The sequence below is a fragment of the Spodoptera frugiperda genome, chromosome 4 (assembly GCF_023101765.2).
Source record: "Spodoptera frugiperda isolate SF20-4 chromosome 4, AGI-APGP_CSIRO_Sfru_2.0, whole genome shotgun sequence".
NCBI lineage: Eukaryota > Metazoa > Arthropoda > Insecta > Lepidoptera > Noctuidae > Spodoptera > Spodoptera frugiperda.
Genome location: NC_064215.1, coordinates 10877290 through 10896988, shown reverse-complemented (window position 1 = coordinate 10896988; position 19699 = coordinate 10877290). Strand labels below are relative to the sequence as shown.

General features: G+C 36.0%; 1 protein-coding gene across 5 annotated transcripts in view; it reads left to right on the top strand.

Moving 5' to 3' along the window:
* The window catches only part of LOC118272940 (mitochondrial cardiolipin hydrolase), a 112959-nt gene extending 95437 nt beyond the window's left edge, over positions 1-17522 (top strand). For all 5 annotated transcript variants that reach the window (XM_035589680.2, XM_050693375.1, XM_050693372.1 and 2 more), the window contains 2 exons: positions 8914-8951; positions 16530-17522. The gene's annotated coding sequence lies outside the window, so the exon portion shown is untranslated. The remainder of the gene's footprint in view (positions 1-8913; positions 8952-16529) is intronic.
* Positions 17523-19699: the final 2177 nt, after the last annotated feature.

The window sequence follows — 19699 nt, the reverse complement described above, 5'->3', positions numbered from 1 at the left end:
AGCATCCGAATAATTCTTTGGAACGACTACATAAACGTCGCTGAATATTCATAGCGTCGGTAATTACGGAACCCTTGGCGTTCTCCGCTTCTGTCTTAGCACATTTTTTCTTAGCCACCAATCACTCGGGAGTCGTGAGTTTAGTTTTTTCAACGAGACCCCGTTAGTGACCTGCACCCTACCATCTTCCATCACCAATCACGGAAGACATGAATAGTTCACATTACACCCATCCTTTAAAAGGAAGCATCTTCAAATTAACACATACTGACGCAGCGTTGGACGTTGAACTTAGCAATACCGTCATTTTGTAGATACACTTTTGTTCTTCGTACACTTTTCTGAATGTATAAAGTGCTAAGTGATTTTTTTTTATATGTTCGAAGATTTATTTTACTTTTTTTGGACCACCTCGCAGATGACATTTTGATGATTAAGGGTTGCGCAGACGAGCATGTGTTGTGAATGTAAATTTTTTTCGACGAAATATCGGGGTAGGTTTCGTGAGAATGGTGTTTTTTGGACAAAAAATCTAAGCTTTTTGTGGTAGAGAAAGTGATTAGTCTCATATTGGAGTTTACTTAATTAGTTTTGAGAGATTTTTAGTCAACAACAATGTGATATATTACAAAAAGTTTTGGTTTAAGTAAGTACGGTATGATTATTTTGGGTATTGTATACAGAAGTTTTTATTAAAGCGATACTCGTAACTATTTTATTTTATTAAAAAGTATCCAAAACGAAATTGTTACGATGGTCAGTAAAATTACAAGGTGTCAGTGAAGTCGTCATTTTAGATTGAATAAGAGAAAACGTCATTACGAATATGGACCAATGAAATCAATGTCACCGTAAACCTAAAGAATTGACCCTAAAATATGGATTTTATTCTGTTATTGTTGTTTAAATTTCAATTTCATTTTTCTTTTATGAATCTGTTGGACATGTATCTTATTTCTCTTGAGGTGTTGAATTAACATTATCATAACTATCTGAAAATAAAAATATATTGTGTTTTTTTTTTGAAACGGATTTTTTGTTTAATAATATATTTAAGGAACTGTAGTTCTGTACTGTAGCTACTGCATGCTGAGTAGATTAAAAAGTTATGGACTTGATATTTTAAAGTTATTATTTTTTATTGTAAAAAATGAAATCTTTTTAATTTCGTTTTCTCTTGGTTTTGTACGGCGACATAATTACGTAAGTGGCTCACTGGCATTTTTATATAGCAATATTGAAATATTTTATTAATATTAAAGAAAATAAATGTTTCAAAGGATCTCTTTGAATTACGTCTCGGGTCATTTTGTTTCTTTTTTTTTTACGTTAGTGTAGTCGGTTTGATATAAAAACTAGCTGAAAGATAAGCGGAGTTTGTGATAAGATGATGTTTGACAGGGGAAAATGGAAAAAGATGACATATCGTACTGACCCCAAGCGGTAAGGGTAGGGAGAAGAATATTGAATTTTGTTAAGGGTGGGAGAGCCATGCTTTGGCACGAATGGACCGGCTCTACCGGCGTGATACCACGGCCGTACAGAAATCCAACGTGAAACAACGCTTGCGTTGTGTTTCGTTGTGTGAGTGAGGTTACCGGAGGCCCAGTTACCTCCTTCCCAATATTACCATTTCTCGATTCCCCACCAACCCTTAAATTCTAATCCCCAAAAATGCCGGCAACGTACTTGTAACGCCTCTGGTGTTTCACGTGTCTATGGGCAGTGGCGATTGCTTACCATCAGGCGATACGTCTGTTCGTTACCGGCTTATACCATAAAAAATAATAAAATCACTATTACCTATATTCATAAAACTATTAAAAATCCAACAAAATTGATAGTCAATTTGTTTCAACAACACAAACCTATTATTTGTAAATGAAAAAATAACTCCATAGTGTGAGAACGACAAATGGAAACTGACAATAATTGTATAAAAATTAAGGGCCGGTCCTTTACGCCCTTAATATAAACATGGTCACCAAAATTAACTTATTATACTATACAAAAAAATAATAACAATAATACACACTTGTGTATTATTCGGATCATGACGGCGTGACATGTACTGAAACAACCAATATAACCTGACCTCTCCCAATATCAATATCTCACTTCACAAAAGCTCCAATTATACTGGATTTCCAACTACCTACATAATAAAAGTATTGCGAAATTCAATCTTATGGTTATGGAAATAAAGGTCGTAGGTGTTGTGTTGGTTAAGTAGGTATTATGTGTTGTGGTCCTTGTTAGTGATGGATAAGGGGATACTGTAGTTAATTGAGTCGGTGCCGTGACGTGGTTTGATGGACGCGATTGTCGTGTAATGGAACTGTTCTTTTATGTGGAGAGATTGTTTTGCTGGGCCTTACTACTTAGTACGTATTTATATTGTTTCTGGGTTATATTTGGCTCTTAGAAGCTTTGATTAATTTAAGGCCTTCACCGATTTCTTTTGGTTTTGAGTCATGTTAGAGGGTTTTAGTGATAATTTGTGCGTTTCTCCCAGCTTTCATCATTGGCGACTTTAAACTCTTGGGGGATTTAAACCGATTGGGAGATTGGGGACATTGGGGAGGGGCATAATTGGGCTTCCAGTAACCACACACGACGAAACATAACGCAAGCGTTGTTTCACGTCGGTTTTCTGTGAGGCCATGGTACTCCGGTCAACCTATCCCATTCGTACTAAGTTATCCGTCTGAAGCTGTCTGTTAACCTTTTCAATAAATCTAATCAAGGAATTCATATAACCCAGACAGTCCCTCTATTAACAAAATAACCAGTTATACAAGGAAAACTATTAACCGAAGGTGCAGTATGCGGAAGGTCAACGGATATCATTAGTGCTCAACTAATGATCGTCATTGCACTTGAAGTACTAGTACTTTAGTACTAGACCGTTTATGATGCTGCATTGTATTGATCATTGTTTGTCTCGCATATTGATTGATGTAGACATGTATAGTAAGTTGGGTGGTTTACGGTTTGTTTTGGTTTAGTTTGTCTTGTATGTGTTGTCGTGGTGAGGGTGTAGTTGGAACTGAATGATGCTATATACTCTGTAATGGTGTAAAAATGTTTTAAGAGCGTGATTTTAATCTGCTACTAAAACCTTTAGACGCCAAAGAAATCCACTTTGGACCTACTAAAGAGTAGGGCTGATTGCTAACCATCAGATGATTCGTCTATTTGTTTATCACTCTATCCCATAAAAAAGACAAGTTGTAGTACAGAAGTAAAATCTCAGCGTCACTAATCTGTGCAGTATCTAGTCAGAGAGCTGACGTACGTGCCGCCGTTATCTGTGTCACAATGCGACGATAGCGCCGCACTGCGCATTCATGCCTCCCCGACTATAATATTTAAGGCTCCCGCCGGAACGCGCGATACATTTTTTATTATTTCGAATTTCACCTACCAAACATACTGCAATAAACAAAATATGCGAAATCTGTATTTGTATTTGATAAACGAATCGAATATCGAGATCCTTTTTGACAGTGGAAATGGCCTCGAAATATCATTTAATCTTCTATTTTTGTTTGACGTCGAATTTTCCGGGAAGAATGTGCCGTATCATCGTATTTACCCAGAAGATAAAAATTTTAATGTCAGCTACGAAAATAAATTACGATAAGATGAGAGTAATTAAACGTCATTCGTATCAGATATCGATATAAAGAACCGGATATGGCCTCTGATAGTATATCACCCATCAACGGATAATTTCGACATATCCGACTGAAATCCGAAAGGGTAGTACGTAGTATCGCATCGAGGGAACAGTAGTGGGCTGTGACCGCAGAATCCGGTGACGATCCCACCACGATCGACCGCCAGACTAAACTAATTGAGCAATATTGTAAGGTCAAAATGTTATTCCTGCTCGTTATCAACAAGCATCCGTTGATCATAGGCACCGCATTGTAATTCTGCCTGTGCTATCAGGAAGTTTGATACTACTCACATAATATGTTTCTACTGAATTTGACCACACACACAACTATTGATAAGGATTGAGCGTGGAATGTATTGTATATTTCTGAACCGTTCTATGAAGGACGCGGGATGCGGGCAGCGTCTCTAATTTGCCGTTGCTATTTGACCCGCATCAAACGAAACCCGACTCGAATGCCCTTGAATAGCTTTTAACTTTAATTATACCATTTTAATTATGAAAAATGCAGAAAACACTAAAAAAGTAGTTAAGTCTCACTAGTACTTTATCGGTGCTAGTACTTAATCAGGAGTCGTAAACTACTCGTAAAACTTGCAACAAAGTCACGAAATATTGCAAAACATGACTCCACTGCACCTTATAGTCTGCAGTCTCTAGTGTGATGGGTCTTTACATGCAGTAGGTAATTAGCGAGCTCTTGAAAAACAAAATATCGTAAAACCAGTGAAGCGGACTGCTCCACTGCTCATAGTGCTCATAGCATGACCAGTCGCTGACGTAGTACCACTTGGACATTTTAATCTCCCTTATCTAGATTGCCTTGGGCACGTCAGAGTTGCATAAAACTATTAAAAATGGCGATGACGTGACAGATTGCTGTGTACTGCGAATTTATGAAGGGCTTGCTGACGTCGACGACCGTGTGTACTATGTGCGGACATGTTTCACACATTGTTATGGAGTCTCCTGATTGGATGTCGAGATTCATCACGTTTGCTCGTTCTGAGCCCGCTCCTCTGTTCCGGTATAACAGGTTTATATTGTTCTTGAGACTAGGTACCATTGTTTATTAACATTCCTAACGGAGATAGGATAGGAATAGCGGCTACAGACTATATCTTAAAATAGACTATAAACTTATGCTGAACTCTTCGGATTTCCAACGATTCCTAGTTCTGCGCTGCGGTGATTATTCCGTCGCCTTAAAACATTAAAAGGAAATTATAATTAATGGGTCATTTTGGGAGATATGCAATGATCGTAGATGTAACTGAAATGCCTGAGGGAAGAGGATAGCACTTGGAGAGTTCAAGAGAACTTCTAAAAGAAGATAAAAGCAATACAGTATTAAAGATGGTTGCCAACTTTTCTTCTCTCTTATTATTATCGACCACGTGATACTTAGCTCTCCTACAATGCAGTGTCTACAAGCAATCCTCCATGTCCTCGTATGACTTAATAGCAGGCTTTGACTCCTCAATTGTCATATATTTGTTCACAATGCTAACGGATATCATTAGTACGGCAAGTAGGGCGAGCAGTATTTGTGATAGGACAATTTTCAATATTGTTTTATATGAGTGGTGTGGAACAAAGGTTTATTGTGTAGTTGTATTGCCCATGGGTCTAGGTTGCGGTCGGAAGATAATGGTGCCTAGTGCGTTTTACAGTTATAAATGTTTTTAACTTTGTGACGGATTTTCCCTCCTGAAACTACTGCAAATGTTACTTAGGTATGGTGTTATTTAGGTTATCGAGTTCTTTCCTGTTTGTTTTATTGGTTGTGTGTTTGTTCTTTATATAAACTATGTGTCGTCATTAAAAATGTCTCGTTCTGGTCTATCAACAAAGAGACAATATGCGGTAATATTCGAAGCTCTTTAATAGACCCAAAGAAAATTGTTGATAAATGCAGAAGGATGTCCATCCAAAGCAAATATTCGAAATCCTAAATCTTAAATCCACTCCATTCACATCCATCCATCTTTTAAACTCTAAAATGAAACAAATAAAACGTTTATACGAGTATAATCAACTTGTATGATTTAAGTTGATTTCGCTTTTCATGTTATTCTTAATGGTACAGGTATTTTACACTGTAACTGATGTATGCGCGGTAATGCGTTGATATCCATTGGGCCCTCGAGGCTACAGTTAATCGGAAAATTCTTCAACACATGAAACAACTATAATGTGCTAATATTTGTCTAAACTAAGTTTCCAGACAGAATTAATTATTATAATTCGGGAGAGATCAGTGGGTGCTGTAATACTAACGATGGTTACATCAGACAAACGCAAATAAAAAAGTTTTATTACATCATGTCTCCGTTGTTGCCAAAATGATTTTAGAATAAATGATATTAAATCATCCTTAATCTTATCAATTAATAAGCTTATTCAAAGCACTATAAAGAGAAAAATTACCCTCCGCCGTAGATAAGAAAACGCCTCAACAATTTCCACGATAAATTTTCGTGAGAAATTATTCAATAGACGCCTTTAGATTGAATAAAAACAGTGCGAACTAAGTGCTTATCTTTCCGCACAATTTGTACTTATAATGGAGGGAAATGAAAAAACTTGACGTCGGTAAACGGTGGTCCAACAACCCATCATTATTTCTGCACTATTGCAATTTTAAGGCCTTCGGACTTGACATGAATATGTAATGTTGCTACATTCTCCCATGGGCGTTGGCCTCTTTTGAGATCGTTTAAGTAAAGCTATCTTTTGAACATAATTTTTGGGTTCAAGTTGAATGTATGGTTTACGTAATGGTTTGATGACAGGCTTAAATAGTACTTGTATGACTTGCAGACTTTGTGTTTGTAAAGACAGTGGGAGCACGACAAAAATAGTAGTAAGAAAACGTATAATAGTTGTAGTTATCCTCGAAAAACTACATAAAAATTGGCCCCATAAGAACTTTCCATAAAACAAGAAAATTACGCCAGTATTGACATGACAATAAGAAAGAAAATCTCGAACATTCCATGAGAAAGGGGATGCGGGAATTCCTCGAAAACTAAGCCTTGGGCAAAGCGCCTTTAATTTAAGAATGGGGGTTATAAGTATGAAGAGACAAAATTGAGGGTTGTTCCCACAAAGAAATGAATATAATCACACAAGTACCCTTACTTTGACCGACTTTTTTAAAGTCCTCTTTTTCCTTTTGATTTTTGAGGGTTACTATACACTTTCAACGTGTTTCCTTATGGTGCATTTTACCTTGATACGATACAAATACCAGACCACAAATAACTGGGCTTCAATTTGCGGTTTTTCATTTTAAACTTTATGTTCTGTATTGGTAGCAATATCATGTTGGAAATATTTTAAATAATATTAAAAAGTGTATAAAGTAAACCAACTTGCTTCCTATAAATAACTTATGGCATGACCAATGAAAACTGATCGAATTTCTTCCAAGTAAAGTTTTGAAAGTAAATATCAGGTTAGACTACTGAAGTACTCAAAGTCATTAAATGATTAGTTAACCTGATCCTTAGCAATTGTTTTCGGAACAAAATCTTTGCTTAAGGAATAGTTCAAGTAATCATTAAATGTCTCATAGGAGTAAGTATATAAAATCCTTGATTTTCTACGCTAGCACAATGTTTTCATAACTAACTGTTCTATAGTTGTACGATAATGATCGCGATATCTTTGTCATCGCGCTCTGCGCTTGCGCAACCGTGATTACGGGTTATCGAATGTAGGCCGATGTGTTTGTAACCTTATTTTTGTTATTGTTTACTCGAGTTTCAAGTTTACCGAAGTATCTATATTTAAACTGATAACAACTTTGTTTGTTTGGCTATGTTGTCTAATTTTAATTAAAATTCTGTTTGATTGCTATGTATCTTTTTTGATAAATGTATGGAGTACGCCGCCGATTTTGCATTAGAGCCAACTTCAGGTGTCTACAGTGGATCGATAAAGTATACGGTATAAGTACAGTCACGTATTCAAATACCGCTCAATTACTGGCTACAAAGTGTGTAAGCAGATGTCTATATCTGTCTAGCGAATCATTTGGTTCAACCCAACTTCCTTAGAACGAAGTCTATCCAGCAAATCCAGTTCAATGTTTAGCGTCAAAACCGCCACACGCAGTACAACAAAAATGAGTTAACAACTCATACAACTCCATCGGGGACCCATCTAACCACTACATAAACAATCGATTAAACTGAAACCAACAGTCGATGCACAACTTCACAACTGTCGAGCCTCCCTGCAGCCATTAACTGCACCGAGCGCTAAACTTAATCGCTATCTATAAATAGACACGTCTGACTCGGCAGACGTCTCACTACACTACAAACGGATACTAACATCCTATCTACAACTTCTACACAAACGAGAATCAACCTTATCTACCAACTCTAGAACTCACTCTGCAATGCCTGCGCTAGCTTGTAAAATATAAAATACAGTTTTCATAGGCGAGATGTTGCTAAGCGATTTTGCATCGTAAACAAACGTGACAAGGTTCGCTTCGATTTGTTTTGGCAGTTAGCGCTCGGCTACGTAGGCTGCAAGTTAGGTCGGAAAATGAAGCGCCGTTTATAGTACTCATTATAGTACTATCGTAGTATTGTGCGAGTGTGTGAGTGCGGCGGCGGCACGGGGCGCGTGTGTGTGCTGCATCGGAGTGCAGCGGCTGCATGTGTGCGTGCCGTGTGCTTATACTCTGTGAATGGAGATTGTATTTATGTTTCCCTGTCTGAGGTCGGACTGCGGCTTTATTGATTTTTTTTTCATTACGCTCCGTTTTAGCTCCGCGTCAGATGCAAGGGAATGGGGAAATAGTAATGGAATAGTAGTTGCTTGTCAGTTTGACGTACCTATACTTTTTTAATACGTTTTAGTGGGCCGCGTTACTGCAGGGAAAATGGGGGTTGTAGAATGAATCGAGGTAGTGTGCGCCCGGTCTGCGTGTGTGTGTGACCGTGTGGTATTTAGAATAGATGGAAGTTTTGCGCAGTTGTCTAATGAGCCCTAGTTTATAAACAGATGCAGGTCGTAACTGTTTTAGTGCATTCACATTTTAGTGTATTCTGATCTGAATGTATAAAATTCTCTCGTCTTTATGAACATTTAGTGCAGATGCTTAATACGTATAAGAACTAAAGAGTGCTTCTCTTCAAAATACCTAAGTTTGTCTGTCATGTATTACCTACATTCATGACTAATTTCCATATTTTTCCAATTTACAGGTACTTACCATCGCCACCAATCACCACTTGCAGCAACGGTAAATATATTCATACATTTATTGATTACACGTACCTACTGTAAATAAATAATTATTAATAATTCAGTAATAATAGCGACACGAATAGTAATCGCGATAACCTCCAGTGATGTAACCTATGTTTACATGTTGCACCAATAATATAAAATTATTCATATTTTTCATTATCAGGATTTAAAAATCTCGACGGCCGTCGTCGCTTAGTTCCGTACATTGCAATATTGGTAGAAAGAAATAAAAAGTAAAACGTTTTTATTTCGTTATCATAAATTGAAAACTATTCATTAAACCATTAATTAAAATCAGTAGTTACTAGTTATACAATCTTTATTGAATTACGTATTATGTAACGGCTACGGAATTTCATGTCAGTATATAAACATGCCAAAAAAGAGAGTAGGGGAAAAGATCTCCAAAGAAGGGTTTAACCTGGGTGTCTTGAAGGCCCGAGTAAATAGGTTGCTTGTGGGCAGACGTACTCCATCGTAGGCCGCATCAGGCGAGATAGTGGCCAATCAAACATTATAAAAGCAAGGTTCTATAGTCCTGTTATAACTTCATGTCCCTGGGAAGCCGAAATATCAATGATCCGGTGTTTTGATGGTTGTATCTACTGTAGATCCTGGCTTACAGGAGTTGCTGCAGTATGGGAGGTTGTCCCAATAATAAAAAAGTCCCGTTATAACATCTAACTATTATTTTCAAAAGTCCTACCTTCTTCTCATGTAGACGAAAAGTATGTAAACTGATACTTTTCGTCTAGTTTCCATTATAACAGACGGAACTCTAATTATATGATTGTTTCTATTTCTAGTCGTTATCAGTGGCCTTAGTAACGCCACGTCCAACATTGATTGCATTCAACACGTGTGCTACCACGATACTTTTTCATTTTCTCTCATATATGCACAATGAAAACTGTTATTTAATATTGTTAGTACATAATTACGAGTACATAGAGTTACAGACTTTGTGCGATAGGCTATAATGTAGGCAGATTCTATGTGATTTGGGGTGCTTTTCCAACAGAGATGCTATGTAGCTATGCTGTAAGGATGTAATAGCTAAGCTTTAAAACTATGTGAGCGTTTCCATTGATACTAAGCTATAAAGGCTGCACGAGCAAGAGGTGCAGATCGAGTATGTCATGCATATGCATCGATAGTAGGGAAGCCATCCATAGCACTAATCTTTCCATGTAAAAAACATAGCTTAGCTGAGTCCGTTTCCACCAGTGCTAAGCTATGTGTACCAATGAATATGATTGGTGGAAGCCAAACGCGTCCATAGCAACGTAGCATAGTACATCTCTGGTGGAAGTGTTGTGTGATGCAACTAATTATGTTAATTATTCACACTTGTAATTAGGTTTAATAGAGAACCAAGTGCTGTCAACCTTGTTAATGTTTTAGTGGTTTCTACATTTATTTTTCAATCAAGTTAATGTATGAAATATAGTTATTATTGATTCCATTTGCAATTGATTATGTTTAGTACATGGCTAGTAAGATTTGCAACGGCATTTATTACAGGCAACAAGCATGTCGGTGTCGTGTACTATAAACATATTACTATTTATTATATTTCAATATCATTACAGTCCCGATGTCACGGTGTGAGCCACTACTTGGTTTTATAAAATTTTCCGTCATACAGTTTTAGCGTAGCGAAACAGGAATTGATTACTTTATCAGGCGATAATAATACGGACTAATTCAAACCAGTAATTAAAAGCTTATGCCCTAATATCATACACCTAATTAATTAAATACTACCTAATCCGTCGAAAAACCTATACATTGACACGTATCCCAAAATAAATCTTTTTAATCTTATCGACCAATGAGCTGTCCGGCGCACGCGATTATCGATAATTTCCCCCGGCCTTCGATGTGGTCCCGGTTTATCGATAGATAACGCATCGATAAAAGGGGCCGCAGTAGCCTCACAGTTAAACAATTACCCGTGTACTACAACTATTTCACTAGCCAATGTTTACTATTGTTAAATATCATAAACCGTTCAACAGATTAACAGAATCGCTTTACGAATGAATCATTCGGACTAGAATCGGTACTTTAAATCGGATAATCGTATTGATCGATTTTTTATTCGATTTAAAGTTTCATTAAAATTCGATTTCATGGTGTCGGTACTGAAAGGGCCAATAAGTGGCAAGAAAACACTGGTGTATAAGTAAGAACAAGTTCTTGTAGATAAATGAGGAAAATAGAATCGTCTCGTAATGATGGAGCAGTTTTATAAATACGAGTTTGAATTACTCAATGATTGCACAATGTTATGTTCAGGCGGTATTTTGTCAGTTTGTACAGTCATCATTTCGTAATTTTTTGGTGTTTGATATCATAGTAGGTAGTAGGTACATACACATACATATTTACTGCGGTAAATCAGATTGTAAATTGCATTAATAGACAGCGTAGAAAAACTCTGGATCTGTCACTTCTAGAGATAGAATTCTGTTGTCTTTTTCCTTTCCTTTCACATATTTCTATTTCTCGTAGCAAAATCTTAACAAATAAGTAACTAATGTCCAAACGCTACTCAATTTTAAGACGGTCTCAAAACTAGTTCTATCCCTATCAATTCTCTATAAAATGACAGAGATAGCACAATATTTAAGTACAACTTGAAATTGAGTAACATTTCAGTATTCGGGTGACCGATCTAGATATAACATTTCATAAAGTGTTGTGAGTCCGCGAATCGAACTCACAACACGTTGCACGGCAGCCGGTTGCCCAGCCACCGCACCAACCGTGCAGTCGGGTAATTCATACCTCTATTTTGACATTGCACATACCCGACCTACATACGAAATTTTCCAAAATGGTACGATACAATCAGTAAATACCTATGTACTGATAAATAAGCACGTGTGTATTACATAAGATAATGTACACACGAAGCACGTGAAACTGCAGATCTTTGCTGTAACTGATAAAATGATAAAGAAATACTTAAATACACTTTTTACTTCAATTACGAATTACGATATCTGCAACGCCATGTCGCCGTGTCGTATTCGCTTGATAATTTTACAAGGACAAGAAATATTGCATGATAACTATTACAAAAATGTTTAGTTAATGGCGCTAGGTGTTATGTATAAAATGTAAGTGATTAGTTTAATTACCTAAAAAGTAATAAATAACGTATATGCAGCGGTTATGTAAAAATAAATTAAACTGAATCGCTAAATGCCTTAAGTGATGTCCTGAAGGCTTAGTACGAATTTGTTTTATGTTTAACGGGATCGAAATGAGAGCAAGTTCGGTGCTCTGATTGGTTGGTTCATTCAAGTCGGCCAATCAGAGCGCCGAACGCGCTCTCGTTTCTTTTTCGTTTAACGTAAAGCAAACTCGTACTAAGGATAGTGTAATGTGGATATTCATATTAATATTCAATAACGTTCAGGTGAGACATAGACAATAAATCATATTACAATCCACTAATGTATTACCAAACTTAAAATCAACAATTATCAAAATAATAAGAGTCATTCTTCTGGGACATCTTAGTTTGCTAAAATCAATGAGGGTTCATTGATTTTAGCAAACCGAAGCTTCTAAAACATACCTAAAATTATAAAAGTGATATAATCTTTAGTACATTAAACGACTTGGGGAGCAAAAATGACCGGCACTATCTCAGGATTTGCCTTTAACATTTTCTAAAATGTTTGAATTGTCTTAATGCCCCACATTCACCTTGGATTCAGCGAGCGACCATTTTAATAATAAGAATAATATTTATTTGCGTCACACTACTCGCTATATTACTGAAAGGTTTTGTACAGGCATTGTAAACGATTTGTTCAGCTGCGGCTGCCCCACTGTTGCTAAGTACTAGCCATTGTTTCTACATTGAAATAATACTAAATGTATGAATGTGTGTCAACGGGTCGCACTCCACGGATTTAATGAACTACGATTGTGTAATGACGTCAATTAAACAGTATCGGTATGTCTCTTTATTTCAATCCGATTATAGATTTCATTTTATTATATGTATTAAATTTAAGAATGCTTATTCAAAAGAAAGATATAATTACTATGGAAATGGTATAGTTCTTTTAACATCTATACTAATATTATAAAGCTGAAGAGTTTGTTTGTTAGTTTGTTTGAACGCGCTAATCTCCGGAACTACTGATCTGATTTGAATAATTCTTTTTGTGTTGGATAGCGCATTTATCGAGGAAGGTTATAGGCTATAAATCATCACGCCACGATCAATAGGGACCGAGCAGTGCGGGTGAAACCGCGCGGAAGTAGCTAGTGACATATATAAACCTTCAAATATTGTACCAACTTACTGATAAAATTCCTACATAATGTACGTATTCGTCTCAGTGCGCAGGCGCCTTAATTCGTGCAGGAAACATTTTTAATTATAACCGCCATTACTCAGTTCATTAATTTTAATTGTATAATGTTACAATAAGTCTAAAAAAAATAATTGGGTCCAATTTTTACTTGGAATCGTATAAAATACACGCTGTATATATAAAAGAAAGAAAAAAAATGTTAGATTATAATATGAAATCGGACGTTCGTTACGAAATGTACTTAATGTGTAAGTAAATAAGTTCCAGACTGGTTTGCGGATATAAAATTGTAATTAAACTGTCTGGCGATTTTGGCATACGTTGCTGAGTTACAAATAGATTGTATAGGTTATAAAACATTAGCGTATAGGAAGCGTGTAATAAATAATGAAATCTATCTCTATAAATATACGGCTGATATTTATGTACGCTAGGAAACTAGAGAATAATATTTACTATTGAATTGGAACATGACCTACAATATTATGTGAGTATTGATAACAATAATCACAAGTCATTTGTTACATTAGAGATCTGTTTATGAGAATAGTAAAGCCTGATTGACATCTACTGAATGTAAATCCTACATGCAATACATTTTAATATAGATAGAAAAAACTTTCAATACTTTCCAATAATAAAATATTTTAACCAACATTCTAATTTGTCATAATTAACATAAGCCAAATACAATAATCTCTTATCGTATTAAATTAAATTAATAACAGTATGTAACAAAAATAATATCAGATTACAATCATTTTAATGATAATCGTATTATATCAGCAATAATGAAAATTGGATTAAAATTAAATTCATTTCATTCGGAAAGGTTCGCCCTTATGCTTTGCGAATTCAAAAGTCTTTTAAACAACTAGAAACTATTTTCTTTAATTTATCTTGTAGTTAATAAAACTTGTTGATTATAAAATAAAATTTTCCTCATATACAAAGAATACGGAACCCCGTGTGTAATTACAAATCACACCAGACCGCAATGACCCTGTGATAGATTTTGTATCTTGAATCAGACTTATTAAAATTAGTTTCTGGAGTCAATACAAACATCAGAATATTTATTCATGCAAAATCTACAAACAAAAAATATTCCCTCAATGAAAATTTAGATAGTAAAAGAGATGTAAAAGAAAGACAAGGATGAATTAAAAAAAAATAGAAAATAGTTCTGTTACTTCTTTAATAAAGCCGATATGGTTCCCAAGCTGCCTATAACGTCAATGGTGTATTATTGTTCCTGGTCCCCTTCATAATGCTAATTCACACTAATTACTGTTGACCATCCCTTAAAGTTTACCTCAACCTGATTATAAGGACGATAACCACATTCCCATGCTTCCACCAAGAGAGCATTCAAGAAACGCTTCATAGAATTACCATACAGATAAAATCGGAAGTATTTATTGTGGCAACAGCTTTACTATTTATAAATATTATCGACTATTGAGGGCATGCGGTAATCAGAGTCTAACTCAATGGGAACCGTAATCAGGAAAAGGGATATTCTGGACAAGCTTTATATATCAGGACCAAGGACAGTGACACCGTCCGTATACAGTATTCCAAAGAAAACGAGGTCTTCGCTAACTGGACGCAGTAGCAAATTAGTGTGGTCCCCAGCTTTGTATAAACCCGTACTGCGTAAGGGTCTGGTTAGTTTGGAGCCAATGTAGGATTAAGAAACGGGGTAAATAGTCAAGATTACGACGGGGCGTGGGCGAAATCGAGGCCATGACGAAACTCTGATTGATAACGTTCCACTATACGTATTCTGATAACTTCGCTTCTTGTTGCTATGCGATAATATGAGTCTACGGTTTTTTTTTGTTCATTGTATTCTAATGTTAAAATAGGACGCACGACTGTCGGTGAGCCCATCGCCAGTGGGTGGACTTTTGTGTAGGATATATTAAAAGTGTTATTTCTAGGCGGTATATACGATGTCGGTTCACCAACACCAGGCCCTGCGTCAGTCATCATTAAACATTTTAACATCTAAACACTAGTTACAACGTGACGCTTTATCTGTAGTTTTTGTTCGATACTGGTTCATGAGAAGAGAACAATGCCAAAATCTCCACCATGAAATACTTTTAAGTTCGTTTACATTAATTGTCACGAATGAAGCGGTTCCAAATCGTTCAGAACGAAGTTTTCCATAAGTGTCAACGGCTTCCCGCCATCTATTTCTGGCTGCCAAATTATCTGAACTAAAAAAATGTCACCCACGTCTTCGGCGGTGTGATAACCGACGTCGGCTGACGCTGAAATCTTGTCTATATATTATTTTTGAAACAGTTAACTCACACGTTAATGTCTTAACAAATCGCCTTGAACTAATATACCTAAAATCTATTTTTTGTAAGTTCCATGCGATCGTCTGCGATTGTATTCCTAATTTTAATTCTGACGTACGGAGACATAATTAAAACTTATTATAGTGATTATTTATCAACGTATTATAAACGCAAACTGTCGGTTTCTTGCATCACTTAGTTCGTATCAACATGGCAACTATAAAAAATTTGAACAGGGTCATCATTGATCGCAAAATGAATCTGGAAATATTCACTGGGCTATTCACACGTCCCGGGGTGCACTTATTGATCCAAAATGTACCGAAACGCTGACTCATGCATTCTATATTAATCTTTCTTCACCCCTTCCTGGATTTATTACTGGATTCGTCACAGCGTAATGTAGCCAATTTAGAATGGCAATGCACTTCTCCGTATCGCAAAAGTTTTTATTACTGCAAATAACAATGGAACTTGGATTATTAAATTTAATAGCTTATGATACGTCATCATTTTCTTTTGAAGTACGAGGGTGTGGACTTGTGGAATAGTTCCAGTGACTTGCCAATTTTGTATCTACATTTTAATATGATTGACGTCGGTTTACTTACTCTTACCTTTCGTCGAGAGTTGCAGATGTCTCGCTTTTATGAACATGCTCCCTACGGATCTCATTATTATTGACTTTCGAATCATTGTCAACTATTGTGCATTTGATATTGAATAAACCTAGTGAAACGACATCGTCAAATGTAATCCTCTTGAGACTTCACTTTCTGTGTTGCTCCATTTATCTGTATATTTATTTTGTGATCCTTATTCTTTGCGTACATATTTATAATGTCTTAATTTATGTGTATTACTTTACTTTACTTTTCAAAATTTTAAATCCGTTAAATATTCTTGTTTCAGATCAAACGCGACCAGTCCGATGCCGAGACCTTGTTCCATCTAGCGTTTAGCATATTAGCAGTCCACCATTATATTAGACTCTTTATGTTGCAATCACATTGTGTAAATTCCATTCTACAATCCTAGTTACATCTGGAATATTACGAAATGTGCAGTCAGCACTCATCACTGGACTTGTCTCATTGTTCTTATACATTCAATACATGATGACGCTACATTGCAATTTCGTACGTTCTTAGGATATGTTGATTCAGAACATTTTGAAGTCCAATATTGTTACTTAAGTAATGCTAGCTATACATTTTATACATTTACCATACTTTATGGTAAGATCTCGGAGGAAAATACAAAAATGCTCCTTTAGTTTATAAGTTCTGTGACTTTGAAACACTTTGTGATCTTTATTACGTTTTTCTGTTTTCCTCCGCGATCCTCTAAGTTCACGCATTTTTATTGTTTTGTTACTCTATTTTATGTTCGTGTTGTCTATACGTGTTTTGAATTATATTGACTAACAAATACTAAAAAATTCTAACGCATGACTCCTTATTTTTACTATATCAACTCGCGAGTATGCATGACGTCAAATAATGTTGTTAATTTAGCTTAATTTTATTATTTTTTTGTTAAACACTTAGACAACCTGCTACACTGACATGTTTATATTATTTTAATTTATTTGATTGTTTATATTTATTGATTGTGTTTACTTCAACAATTTGTAAAGTTTATTGAATTCTATACCAGTATGAGATCAATCGTATATGTTAGCCTTGCTCCATAAAACTTGATTTTACGTTTAATTTTCATCGCTTAAATTCGAGTTTTAGTTCATGCATGGCAATACCCGGGGTTGCTTTCTAGTTTTTTTGATAAGAAAAATTTGATTATGCAATCTGTTAATTAAATTAATCACTCAATTATGTTATATCGAAGTTATTGTTTTATTTGTATTGATTTAAGAACAGATTTTAATAAACATTTCGGCATGAATGTTGGTTTCATTGCGTCTCCATGTGGCTCCATCTGTTCCCACGATTATTTCGCATGTCTTGTGAACGTTGAATGGCACGTTTGGAGGTCGGACATAAAGTCATTTTTCAATTAATCCAATGTCATCAGGACGACGCGACCTCTGCACCGAACCGGCTAAGTACCTATGTTCGGCATACAATTCCTTTACGATAATAAACTTTATACGTATAATATTAATGATGAATTCCTCTTCTTACACAAGCGAGGTCAATATAGACTTTATATAAATTTGTACAGTTGTTTCCTTACTATGGCAAACTTGTGTAAAGGCAGGTTAAATAATGAGTATGAGATCATGGAAAGGTGTTCGTGGCCGCGGGAAATGTGCGAGCATTGCTCAGTAGATTACTGGCTGCGAGTATTTCTGTATTAAATAGGTCACACTTGGTGTGTCAGTGGCGCACCAGCTGATGTACTCTTCGTTTATGCTTCACTAAACCACATCTTCTGTAATATACGTCTGTATTGTTGTTTGTTGGTCTATCCAAGTGCTTAAATGCAGGTGTTAAATGAATTCTACACGTTGAAGTATCACCAGCATCGTTCTTTGACCCGTTTTATTTCTTTACGTCTTCTATAAATCTTCTATGTTTTGATGGACTGAATGATTTACAAGTTTAAGACGTGCATTTTTAGTTTTATGACTGTCATAAGACTTGAAGGAAATATTAACTTCTTATGAGATGTTTATTTCGGGCGTCGAACTGAGATTATAAGATTTAGAGACATTAATTTCAGTGAATGGGCCATTGCTGGTACAAATAGGGGGAGAGCTGTGAATCGTGTTACTGAAATAACTAGAACATTACACAAAACTATCATACGACATGAATGAAATGATGACAATGATGTAATAGATACGCTTGGTCAATCAGCAAGTACGTACTTCAACGCACAAGTATTTGCTAAATCAGTCATTACAATAAAACAATTCAATATTTTTCGCGGACACAGTTAAATGATAGTCAATAACAACTTGTGTGTTTGTCAGCATTTCAAAACCGATCACACGTAGGCTATGTGTGTTTTGTTCCAAATAACATGACGCTGCAACTTTGGTATTGCGTTTACAAAACTTACGCACATCCTTCTACAGGCTTCTATAAACGCCTGACCAAAGTCCAAAATGCAAAACAACAATAATTAGTTGCGAGCTACTACTACAGGTCTCAAATGTGTGAAATGGACGTCATGCAATCATATGCAAAAAGCACAATATTCAAAAGAACGATCTAGAAAGAAAAAAATGTCTGAAAAATTTTAACGAACCACCTAACGTAACGATGAGTGAAAATTAATTCGTCCGTAGTAATCTTGGATCGGATCTTATCTGACCAATCTGTTCGGACATTGACCGCGGTCTCTAGTCTTAAGTCTTAGTGGATCTTCGGGACGATGACTAATCTTAAGAGGAATTCGTTGCGACGTCTGAGATGTGTAAGGCTTTTTATCCACCGTAAATTAAGGTGTCAGACACTGGAATATGTTAATTGAAATGATAATTTGAGCAATAACGTCTGAGTTCTCTATAGTTTTTATTTTCTTTTCTCGAGTCAGCTGTGTGGAGTCTGATTAGCAGTCGTGCTCTCAGTTCCTTGCCCCATGATTTGGCAACTTTTTTGAACTGTTTTTTTGCGTCTGTAGTCTAAAACGCAACCTTTTTGGCGTTTTAACAGACTTCAAAGTGTATTTGCTAAATCGTCTTTGCACAGGAATGCGTGTAAATAAATCGTGGTAAGTTAGTATCTATGGCAGCAATCACAGCAGTATTAGGTAGTATCAGTAAATTGACACCGAATAACGCAACCCGACGTGAAATTGCAGGAAGTAGCAACATACTAATTACTGCAGCGACACGTGAATCACTATTATTACATAAACGTTACATGTCAGGCAAGCAGGCCCGCTAGCAAATATTTCGCCAAACTGGTCAATTCTTGGCCATAGTGACATTTCACAGTTGCATATGGCCGTCGAAAGTTTGTGCCGATGAATAAAAGTTGTCCCACCAGTGACTTTCATGCTTACGAAATTTGTTCACTTAATTGGGTTGCCTGTCAGTTATGGAATGTTAGGGTTACGTCCAGTACAGTGCGAGGCGATGCATGATTTATTGGAGCAGATATTTTGTGATT